Here is a 13,066-nt window from a genome sequence, read left to right on the forward strand (position 1 = left end):
ATCTTTTTCAGAAAGCGTAGCAATATTCAGCACCACCAAACAATTACCCAGAGCATCTTTATCAATCACTTGAGTCTGACTGCACATCTGCCTATAATGCTCAAGAAACATTTCGCCCAGTTTCTCCTAGTCCTTACATCTAACCCCGGAGATTGGGCATTTCAAGGCATAAATCAAATTAGTCGCATCTTGTTCTCATGCCTTTCAAGCTAAAAATGTGAAATTACTCTCCTCATAATAATAATAATAATAATAATAATCTTTCTTGTTTAGTTAATAAAAACCATAACAATCATCTCATAATACAACATGTTTGAAGATAAAACATCTCTAAAATTCTATAAAATTCCGTAAATTCCTTGGCCATGAAACCATGCGAGGATCTAAAATCAGTTTCTTAATTCTAAGATGCAAAAAAGTGCGTGATTAAGTATGCATCCTGGATGGTAGGTTTACGTCTTTGGTGTGTGCAGTCAAGAATTTGATAAATTTGCATATTGATTGTGCATCATTAGGATCAAACATTGACATCACCGCTGACCGACAGGAACGAGTCCCATTTCTCATAAACCTTTTGCATAAAGGCCAGATTGGAAACGCCACTTTGAGTATAATACAAATTACTTAGTGCCTCTTCCAGCTGTCTCCTATTTAATACAGACGGGTGCCTTAGAAATGCATCTTGTGAATCCAGAACCATCTTTTCTAAAGTCTGCTTTTGATTTCTAGCACTTCTGCTGTTTACCACATCCTTCTCTATTGCAAGCCCCCTTGTATGTGCTTCTAATGCATCCCACACTAAACTTGGCAGGCGAATTCATGATTCCTCATCAATAATTCCTTGATCTCTTTTTTGTATATCCAAACTCATCCTTCTTCCTGTAGATACTGATTATTAAAAACCCATCTTCTAAGTCGTGGATTACTAAGAATTGCATGGTCTGAAAAGCCCTTGGGAAGAGTCCATTGGCCCTTAAAAATCAGGGCTTTAGAGACAAAAAAAACATAACAATCATCTCATAATACAACATGTTTGAAGATAAAACATCTCTAAAATTCTATAAAATTCCATAAATTCCTTGGCCATGAAACCATGCGAGGATCTAAAATCAGTTTCTTAATTCTAAGATGCAAAAAAGTGCGTGATTAAGTATGCATCCCGGATGGTAGGTTTACGTCTTTGGTGTGTGCAGTCAAGAATTTGATAAATTTGCATATTGATTGTGCATCATTAGGATCAAACATTGACATCACCGCTGACCGACAGGAACGAGTCCCATTTCTCATAAACCTTTTGCATAAAGGCCAGATTGGAAACGCCACTTTGAGTATAATACAAATTACTTAGTGCCTCTTCCATCTGTCTCCTATTTAATACAGACGGGTGCTTTAGAAATGCATCTTGTGAATCCAGAACCATCTTTTCTAAAGTCTGCTTTTGATTTCTAGCACTTCTGCTGTTTACCACATCCTTCTCTATTGCAAGCCCCCTTGTATGTGCTGCTAATGCATCCCACACTAAACTTGGCAGGCGAATTCATGATTCCTCATCAAGAATTCCTTGATCTCTTCTTTGTATATCCAAACTCATCCTTCTTCCTGTAGATACTGATTATTAAAAACCCATCTTCTAAGTCGTGGATTACTAAGAATTGCATGGTCTGAAAAGCCCTTGGGAAGAGTCCATTGGCACTTAAAAATCAGGGCTTTAGAGACTAAAAAGAAATGAATATGCGAAGAGCTATGGAATCTTCCTGATAAACATGTATATTCTGATTTAATTGAAAAGGTCTTCCTCCAAAGGTCGATAACTGTAAGGGTTTTTTGATAACTATGCAAACCCTTCAAAACTTTAGGCTTTACCTGTTTTTTAAATTTAACTGAGGAATCTAATCTAGGGGTCTGCAAAAATTGTAAGTCCTCGCCCATAATAATCTCTCCTCATACTTGCAATAACAACTTAAATAACACCTCAAAAGTCCCAGCATTATCCTCCAGTGGGGCATACAGACTCAGAAAAGTGAGTCATCTTGAAAACACCAAGCAATTAACCCAGCACCAACTACCATATTTATCACTGGCAAAATTAAGCACTTCAGCCCCCAATATTGTAGCCAAAAACGCAGCAGTGCCACGATGTGCAGCCTGGGCAAATGAGAAGCCTCTATAGCTGGCCCACCCTTTAAATATGAAAAAATCTGAAAGTTTTCCAACCGGAATATAACTTTTCTGCAATGAAACCACTGAGGGGCTCTCCGCTATAATCCAGGTTTCTGTAGTACGAAGCTTCTTCTTATTGTTAAGCCCATTAGTATTAGAAGAAACTACCTTTGAGATGCTCTTAGCCATCACACCTGCCTTCTCTTCCCAAGCAATCAATGTAATACATACAAAGTGCAAAAAATGCATAAATTGCCTAAAGTGTTTGGCGCACACACGTGCAAATGCACATAGAGTACCAGCAGGATGCCAACATTTTAAATGCAGCCTTTTTCTAAAGTGCAACCTGGACTGCCTATTACCTTACCGGATAATCTCATATCATGATTAAAGTGCATAGGTGCCAGACTCGACCACACCTCCCTCAAAATTCTCAACTATATATGTTTTGAAAAATAAATCACCTAAACCCTGCATTGGAAATGAAGCATCGACTCTTAGAACTTAGTGGCTTCCAGCACCTTAGCAAAAACTTTAAAGGAACCCTTATAAAACACTTTAAGTTTAGGAAGCTAAATTATCAAATTATAGGAATATTTGAATCAAAGCCTTAAATTCCTTGCACCTCCAGGCCGCTTCTGCAGTCGTGTCTGAAAATGTTCGAAATTCTCCACCAACTTAAATGCTTTCTCCTTTATTGCCTTGGCCAAAATCCTCTCTTTAACTCTAAAATCAGCAAAGTTCACTAGAACAGTATGGGGATACTTGGCCTGGCCACTAGTGTGAGCCAGTACATGGTGAGCTTGTGTGGTTGTAAATCCTGGTCAAACTCTGCAATTAGATAGACTGAATCAGCTTTTCTACAAATTCATGTTTGTTCCTGACAGAGCCTGCATCCTGTTAGCCAGACTGGTTCCAGTCTTTGCGTTAACCTAAGAGGTTCCTTGTGGCTACATTTGTCTCATAGTTGCTTTCCATGCCCTCTGTTTCCTCCTGGGGTATTGTGTCTGGTAGGTCTACAATGAATCCTCAAATGTACAGTATAGTTTAATCATTTTACTTAACGTATTCTTTTCTGGGACATGTATTCAAATGGCCTACTCTAGCCCCCATCCCTTGTCTGGTTTTGCATGTATTCATTAGTGCCAAACAGTGACAGTGTGCTATGGCTGTATGCATGGATTTGGTACGGTGCCTACAGCACAACAAACAAGGGTTGCTAATGTGTATGTAAGGACAAAACGAGTGTGCCCTGACGGTCCAGACACAGATTCACTTTTGCAGCCACCTTCTGATGGGGCTTGCGTGGTGACTAGCTGTGAGATTAATCAGTACAGAAGCACTGATGTTCCCTGTTGCAGTGGGGTACAAATGTTGTAAAGAAACCTGCCTGTTTCATATTACTGGTCCATAACGTATTTGAGCACACCAAGGTTGCTCTGTCATCAGCCTTCTAAATGTTCTGCTGTGCCATAGCTGGGCTATCACCATGTGTGTTGTTAGTTTATCTTTGGTTTTAGAGCAAATCTGCTTTGAAGGATACCATGTTAATTGAGGGAACGGCTCCACAGACTCATGACTAGACCTGCACGTAACTATGACAACATGGAGGCCAATACTGACACATGGTACACATGGCCACACACTTGAACTGGACACCTTTGTGCAATGAACCACTGGAAATATGTGAACACATGCAGCATGGTCTGCTGGTTCTCTACAGCCACAGGAGAAACATAGGTCATTCACATGACTCAAACTGTGGTGTACCAAAACGTCTTTTTGGATTGGAGTAGGGACTCTGTGTCACAAACACTGTACCTACCTAGCATGTTCAAATGCCTGACTCATGGATAGTAGACACACAAGTGACCATGAAGTGGTATCCAACATTCCATTACAAGTGATGGCTTACAGGTTTTGACATTGCCATTATCAACCGTCCTCTATCTATCCTATGTATAGTTTGTCATGGGAGATGTTTTGTCCCCAAAGTCATGGAAGATCAGACAGCATAATACACAACAGATATGACAAAGACATATCATGACTGATGTACCTCAATGAATGGCATCTGATTGTTATCCACAATTATAACACATGAATACAAGTACATATGCAAAATACGTCTTGTAACGTTCATACGGAGGCACAACAACAATTGAAATAGCCAATTCACAGACATAAACACACAGGCCATGAACGAATTCTTTAAGCTGCGTAGCCTTGCTATCCTCTATTGATGCAAAACCTGCTCAAACTAGGAAATACCAATTTTAATTCCAAAAGTTTGTGTTGCTGTTGTGTGAGTCAAGAGTGCAAATCCGGCACAACAACATGAGTATTATGGTCCGCAGTTGTGTGGTCTGCCACATGTGCCTAAACACTAGAACACATACAGCAGGCCATAACATCGTATCTTTGTATAGTTATAGCCTTCATGTATGTTAAAAAAGAGAAATATAACACAAAAATAGTTATAGACAGATATTTTGACGCAAAAGTGTAAAAAAGACGCTAACGCATCAAAATATGACTCATATGCGTTACAAATTGATGCTCACACCCATTATACATCAATTAGTCCCAAGCACTAATTCCAACACTGCACCCCATGAAATCAGTTATCCATGAAAAAAATATTGATCCTTAAATGCGGGGGAATTTTTACGCATATGCGTTAAAAAATGTTGACGCAAAGCTCATAGGCGTCATAAAAGTCCACCCATCATAATAAAAACGTACCACATTTGAGACAGGAAGGGATGTAATAGGATATCCCGTTTACAGAAAAGGTACAGTGGGTGTACTTTCACTTTCACTTTGCAGTCTGTGATTCTTCTAGACTGTGTGGCTGTGTCTGTCAATATTGTGCTTTTGTCTCCTGTGTCCCATTTCCATTGTCATCTGCTGTTTTTGTAGGTGTCTGCGTAAATCAGTGTAAGTGTGTTTTTGTCATTTCTTGTGTTTAAATTTGTCTTTGTACTGTTGGGAGTGTGTAGTGGGTATTGTTAGTTGGGGTATTGTTGGGTTGTTTGTGGGTTCTTTAAGTTTCATTTCCTTACCTCCTTTCCCTGTATTTCCCTCTTTCCCCGTGGGAAGGCCACGTCTGGGGAGAATGGGTGAGGAGGAGCTGGGGGCTTTTATTTGGGTAGTGTGCCACTTCCTCCCCCTGATGTTAGAGGCTGGTGGGAGGGTGATACAAGGGTATCACACAGAGGCTCGGAGGCTCAGGTGGTCAAAAGTGCTGTTCCACCTAAAGAGAGTGTTCAACAGATAGCTCAACGACCTCCAACTTAAACATCGCTGGGCTAACCTGGTGGCCAGAGAGCAAGACCTGCTGGACCACCTGGGTGTGGTGATTGGTAGCCCTGTTGGTGAGTACAATTTAGACTAATGTGTACAGTAAAATGCTATGTAGTGACAGTAGCAGATTTTGTGACATGCTGCATGCAGTGTTTGTGGACATGTTGAATGCAAGTTAAACAAACTGTGGCCCTGATTTATACAATTTTTGCTAAGCATTACCGTCATTTGTTGGCGCAAAAGCTGCATAAACTTACAAAAGCCAACTTTATCTTGTAAATTAGTGCTGCTTTGACGTCAATAGATGATGGTAATGCGGCACAAACAAAGTATTATTCAGGTCCTGTGAGTGTACCAAGAATGAAATGTATGTCACATGCTAATGGAAGGAACCAATGTAGTCCCGACATTTTTGAATACATGTCTGAACAGTGTTCATGGCCATACGTACAAAGATCTTCCTAACCTCTGGTAATATCTTAGGCTGATATTTCGACTTGGTTTGTGCAGCATTTAGATTAATTATGGATGCCAAAGTAATGCACACTTGATAATATCGAAATATTTTGTGCTACTTTCCATAGCTGTAGCGTAAGCAAATGAAGCAAATGCTACACACAAAAAAAGAACACCTGGCCCTAAGTTCATTGTTTCTGTGTGGTTTTTTTCCTTGGGCACAAATGCTGGTACAGAGCTGGTGCATTTGCCATCTATGTCACTTTATAGCCAAACAATTTTCCAAAGGTATTGGGTCATCATTGGATCCCTGAACTTTGTGAATGCATGGTCACAAATTATTTATCTGCATGATGTTGTGCAAGGGACCCCTCACTGCTTCCATCATACATTTAAAGTGACAAAATAGTTTGGTAGTTTACGTTTGGTACACCTCTGATGATCTAGTGCAGCATTTGTACAATTGCTAACTTCTCAGTATGAAGGCTATCACAGATAGGGTGTATGCTAAGATCAGCAGGCCAGCATTCCTATGAGTGCCGCCATTCCCAAGGTGCATGCAAATACAGACCTACATCATCAAGATTGCAGAAGTAGGACATTTGCTAAACCATGTTTTAACTAGGGGACAGTATCAGTTCAGTTGTATAACCACAGATCACCCAACTTGGCAAATGTAAGATAATTAATGTGGCTAACTGTGACCTACAAAACCTGACATAGGTACACAGGGCCCTGAGTAACATATTTCAGGTGCAATGACTACACCTGTGGCCATGCATTCTGTCATGGATGATCAAATTAGACATGGTCAGCATATATTTCTTTGTTGTTTTGATTTAGATAAATGTCCAATCAATATTTAGCGTATGATAGACCTGACATGCCTTAGGGTGGTCACCCCTAACTTTTTGCCTGCCTCCCTCCACTTTTTGGACCCTGTTTTGCTGGCTTTTAGACTCTGCACACTTTACCACTGCTAACCAATGCTAAAGTGCATATACTCTCTCCTTTTTTAAACATGGTAACTTTGGATCATACCTAATTGGACTATTGAATTTACTTATAAGTCCCTAGTAATGCACACTATATGTGCCTAGGGCCTGTAGATTAAATGCTACTAGTGGGCCTGCAGCACTGGTTGTGCCACCCACTTAAGTAGCCCCCTTAACCTTGTCTCAGGCTTGCCATTGCAAGGCCTGTGTGTGCAGTTTCACTGCCACTTCGACTTGGCATTTAAAAGTACTTGCCAAGCCTAGAACTCCCCTTTTTCTACATATAAGTCACCCCTAATGTGTGCCCTAGGTAACCCCTAGCTTGCTGTGTGGGTAAAAGGCAGGACATTTGCCTGTGTAGTTATATGTCCTGGTAGTGTAAAACTCCTAAATTTGTTTTTACACTACTGTGAGGCCTGCTCCCTTCATAGGCTAACATTGGGGCTGCCCTCATACAGAGTTGAAGTGGCAGCTGCTGATCTGAAAGGAGCAGGAAGGTCATATTTAGTATGGCCAGAATGGTAATACAAAATCCTGCTGACTGGTGAAGTCGGATTTAATATTACTATTCTAGAAATGCCACTTTTAGAAAGTGAGCATTTCTTTGCACTTAAATCTTTCTGTGCCTTACAATCCACGTCTGGCTGGGATTGGTTGACAGCTCCTTGTGCATTCACTCAGACACACCCCAAACACAGGGTAGTCAGCCTCACTTGCATACATCTGCATTTTGAATGGGTCTTCCTGGGCTGGGAGGGTGGAGGCCCTGCTCTGACACAAAGGACTGACACACCCCCTACTGGGACCCTGGCAGACAGGATTGAACTGAAAGTGGACCTGGTGCACTTCAAAGGCACATTTGGGTATAAAACAGGGCCTCTGCCCTACCTCATGAGACACTTGCTGGAGAAGAAACCTGAACCAGAAACTACATCCTGCCAAGAAGAACTGCCTGGCTGTTTAAAGGACTCACCTGTCTGCTTTCTACAAAGGACTGCTGCCTTGCTGTTGGCCTGCTGCCTTGCTGAACTCTTGTCTGGCTGTGAAAGTGCTCTCCAAGGGCTTGGATAGAGCTTGCCTCCTGTTCCCTGAAGTCTCCGGACCAAATAAGACTTATCTTTTTCACTTGGACGCTTTGTGCGTGAAATTTTCGACGCACAGCTTGTTCCGCGGCGAGAAAAACGCCACACACCGACGCTGATCGTCGCGACGCCTTCGGGACGACCGGAACTTCGACGCACGGCCTCGCAAGGACAACGCCGCCCAACCTCCAGAGGAGAAATCGACGCGACGCCTGCTGTGAGAGCGAAACTTCGACGCACAGCCCCGCAGAACGACGTGCAGCCGGAAAACAAGCAGGAGAATCCACGCACAGTACGGGGACATCTGGTAATCCCCACGACCCATAGAAAGAGACTGTCCGCGTGCCGGAAAACGACGCAAGACTTCCCCGTGTGAAAAATAACGACTCAAGTCCATGTGTGCTGGGGAGAAATCGACGCACACACTATTTTTTCCCCGTATCTCTTCTTCTGCGGCCCTTTGCGGAGATTTTCCACTCCAAACCAGGTACTTTGTGCTTGAAAGAGACTTTGTTTACTTTTTAAAGACTTAAGACACTTTATATCACTTTTCAGTGATATCTTCACAAATTCACATTGCAACTTTATTCGTTTTGACCTACAAGTATCCTGATAAATATTGTATATTTTTCTAAACACTGTGTGGTGTCTTTATGTGGTGCTATATGGTGGTATTGTATGATTTATTGCACAAATACTTTACACATTGCCTTCTAAGTTAAGCCTGACTGCTTGTGCCAAGCTACCAGAGGGTGGGCACAGGCTAATTTTGGATTGTGTGTGACTTACCCTGACTAGAGTGAGGGTTCTTGCTTGGACAGAGGGTAACCTGACTGCCAACCAAAAACCCCATTTCTAACATTGGTAATCAGCGGTGAGGATAGGACTTGTATTTGGGCAGTGACATACAGTAGCTAAGTATTACACTACCTACCCACAGATGAAGGTCAACTTGATTTTCATCTCTTTTTGTAAATCAGTTTTTTTTCCTGACAATTTTCAAAAACTAAATCCTCACTCAACATGTCTCTGACTGGGTCTCAAATAGGAGACTTTGACCTAGTCCTGTTGGATACGTATACGGTCAAACAGCTAAGAGGGTTCTGCAGGGCAATGAGGGTACCCACCCAAGGGGCCTCCAAAAAGGAGGACTTTCAAGTGGCGCTGAGGTCCTGAGCAGAAGCCCATTCAGAAGAGGATGATGAGGAAGAGGAGCCAGAAAATGGCCCCTCAGAGGATTTGTTGCTATCTGTGGAGGATGTTACCACTGCAATTGTGCCCCCTTCCAGACCAGGGAGCAGTGTCTCTGTGCAAAGCCTGACCGCAGAGGAAAGGAGAGAGGAAAGGGAGTTCCAATTGCAAATGGCAAAACTGAAAATTGAGGCTCAACAGGAGGAAATAAGGGCAGAGAGAGAAGCCAAGCAAGCTGAGGCTGAAACAGCAGCCAAACAGATTGAAGCTGAAAGAGCAGCCAAACAGATTCAAGCTGAAGCTGAAAGGGCAGCCAAACAAGCTGAAGCTGAAAGAGCAGCCAAACAGGTGGAAGCTGAAAGAGCTTTGGCTGAAAAGAAACTATTGTTGGCTCATGAACTGAGTCTCAAGGAGCTGGAGATCAAGGCGAGACAGTCTGAATCCAGCAATAATGGTGGCAGCATACAGACAGGACCTGCTGGAGAAAAGAAGGTTCGTATACCCAAAAATGTGGTGCCCATTTTTGTGGTGCACAAGCCACAATACCTGAGTCACTGGTATTGCAGTGCACCAGGAATGTGGCTTTACATGACTCTCATAACAACAAATGATGAAATGGAGTACCCTCTAGAAACGATTCCGCACAAAACTGAGGAATCATGTTTGGCACAACATGATTGTTAGGGCCTGTGCATGTGTGCATATGTGTGTCTATCACTGAGTGGAGTGACAGTGTCAATGCATGTTTGCAGTAGTATGTCTGTTGTGGTGTCTACATGCCTGATGTGCTGCTCTATCATATAAAATGTCCCACACAGTAATTTGTTGTTCCACGTTCTGTACAGGGAACAGACATTGAGCACATTTCACTCTTCCATGTTTTACAAGTGGACCAGCCCCCTAGACGATTGGTGAAGTGGCTCGATTTGTGGACCCAGACATATCCAGTAAGTGTTGATATGTTTGTCCTGTGTTGTGTTTTCAGCTGTTGTGTGATTGACTCCTGTATGTTGGACTCATTGCAAGGCATGATGTGCTGGCACATGATCTGATATGTGACTTGACTGGAGTTTGACATTTTGTTCCATGTTTGAGTTGGACAATCTGTGGCAGAGAGTCATATATTGTAAGTCGAGTGCTGCGCTACAGGCATGGGCAGGTGAACTGGGTGATATTTGTTGCTACATGTATGCCAATGATTAATTTGGAGGTGCCCATTTTCATGATTTAGTCAGCAAGTCATACCCTGATTCACACAGAGCAGTGATGCTGAAGTATTGCCCACAGACTTGAGCATCCCTGTTAACTAATGAACATGTAGGAATGTATGTTTGACTTTCTAGCAGCATCTAGCTCCACATGTTGTGCTCCGTTTATGTGGCACTTGAGTGGAATGTCATAGGTGTGCATGCAGCTCAAGCCCAGATGGGTGCTTTTTTTGGAAAGGTATCAGTGAGATCAAATGATGTTGGCAATTGTATGCAATTAGGAAAATAAGGGGGTCATTACAACCCTGGCGGACGGTGTTAAAGCGGCGGTAATACTGCAAACAGGCCGGCGAAAAAAAAAGGGAATTATGACCGTGGCGGAAACCGCCAACATAGACAGCCACTTTAACACTCCGACCGCCACGGCTGTACAGACAAGCAGCGCGGCGGTCACCGCCAACAGACAGGCGAAAGACAAAGTACCGCCCACAGTATTACAACAGGCCAATCCGCCACCTTTTCCGGGGCAGATTCACAGTGGATAAAAACATGGCGGAAACAGCCAGTTCAATGGGAAAACGCTCACCTTAGAAGGAGGGCACCATGGAGCCGGAACTCCAAATACTCCCTGCGATAGTCTTCCTGCTCCTCTACGAACATCAGCAACATGGGCGCCGAAGACAACAGTGAGTACTGCACCTACGACATAGGGGAGGGGAGAGGCAAAAGTCAGGAACACACACCCCCACCCCGACCCTCGCACACTACAACACACACACCAATGCATTTCCAAACATCACAGTAACAACCCCCAACCCCCCCGGAAGAATGCAAAGACAAAAGGAAATGAGTACAACCATTGTAATGTATCAAAATACAGTAAGCTAATATATACAGAAATATATACACATTCTAAAAATATACATCACGATTAGTAGTGCAGGTATGCACCATTCAATGTGTGTGGACCACTGGGCCCAAAAACCATGGGCGAGGCCCACACACGATACCTGTCCAGAAACGGAGAGAACACTGCAGGGGCATCAGATAGAAATACAACAGGCACCTCAGGGGGAAGGAAGGGGGGGCAACTCAGCCGGATGACAGCACCACGCCAGATCCACAACGGGGCTCCATACCCATTGATGTATCCTGGGGAGTGCAAAGCCACAGTCTCACAAGTCTTTGCAGTGGGTGGTTTGCCCACTGTACCATCATGGGGAGTGCAGAGCCACAGTCTCACAAGTCTTTGCAGTGGGTGGTTTGCCCACTGTACCATCCTGGGGAGTGCAAAGCCACAGACTCTCAAGTGGATAACAGTCTCCACTGGTTCTGGAGGGGGACTGGTGCCCAGAGTGCTTCATCCTGTTAAGGACTCAGGTAGTGGATGCTGTTCTCCACTGGTTCTTGAGGGGGACTGGTGCCCAGAGTGCTTCATCCTGTTAAGGACTGAGGTAGTGGATGCTGTTCTCCACTGGTTCTGGAGGGGGACCGGTGCCCAGAGTGCTTCATCCTGTTAAGGACTGAGGTAGTGGATGCTGTTCTCCAGTGGTTCTGGAGGGGGACTGGTGCCCCGAGTGCTTTATCCTGTTAAGGACTGAGGTAGTGGATGCTGTTCTCCACTGGTTCTGGAGGGGGACTGGTGCCCAGAGTGCATCACTCTTCCCGTGACGGTCCCAGTTCCGTCATTGCCCCTGCCGCACATGGGCTAGCGATGCTTGAGTTGGCGGGGTTTGCCCTGTTCAGGTGTTCTTGACTTTGCAGTTTCTGACCTGTTCAGCGGTGCTTGCCCTGTTCAGCAGTGCTTGCCCTGTCCAGCGGTGCTTGCCATGGTGGTCTTTGCCCTGTTCAGTGGTGCTTGACTTTGCAGTTTCTGACCTGTTCAGCGGTGCTTGCCCTGTTCAGCGGTGCTTGCCCTGTTCAGCGGTGCTTGCCATGGCGGTCTTTGCCCTGTTCAGCGGTGCTTGACTTTGCTGTCTCTGACCTGTGCAGCGGTGTGTGCCATGGCGGTCCCTCATTGCCCAGTGGGGCTGTGGCTGCCGAGGCCCTCTTGGGCACTGACTCTGGCGGTGGTCTCCTGACCAGTGACGATTGTGCTGTCCTCCTGGGCACTGACTCTGGCGGTGGTCTCCTGACCAGTGACGATTGGGCTGCCCTCCTGGGCACTGACTCTGGCGGTGGTCTCCTGACCAGTGACGATTGTGCTGCCCTCCTGGGCGGGCACTGACTCTGGTGGTGGTCTCCTGACCAGTGACGATTGGGCTGCCCTCCTGAGCACTGACTCTGGCCTCCTGACCAGTGACGATGGGGCTGGCGGTGGCGTCCCGGGCAGCGGGGATGATGGCGGCCTTCTCCGCCGTGCTGCTCTTCCCAGACTTTGGCGCTTTCTTCTGCCCCTTCCCCACCTTGGGAGGAGTCACAGCTGACTCGACACTCCCCCCGGGACCCTTGTGAGCGGCTTTGGTGGCAGGAGTCTTCACCCTCTCCCGTCGGGCACTGTCCAACTTCTGGTGCTTCACAGGGGGGGGGACTGGCTGTGCTTTGGCTCCGTGTCACACTGGCTGCCCTGGTGCCTGGTGCACTCCACATACCTCTAACAGGCACCACTGGTACCGGACATTTTTTGGCTGAGGTGCTAATACAGGACCTATGAATTGGAGGGGGGGTG

The sequence above is a fragment of the Pleurodeles waltl genome, chromosome 5 (assembly GCF_031143425.1).
Source record: "Pleurodeles waltl isolate 20211129_DDA chromosome 5, aPleWal1.hap1.20221129, whole genome shotgun sequence".
In the NCBI taxonomy this organism is placed as follows: Eukaryota; Metazoa; Chordata; class Amphibia; order Caudata; family Salamandridae; genus Pleurodeles; species Pleurodeles waltl.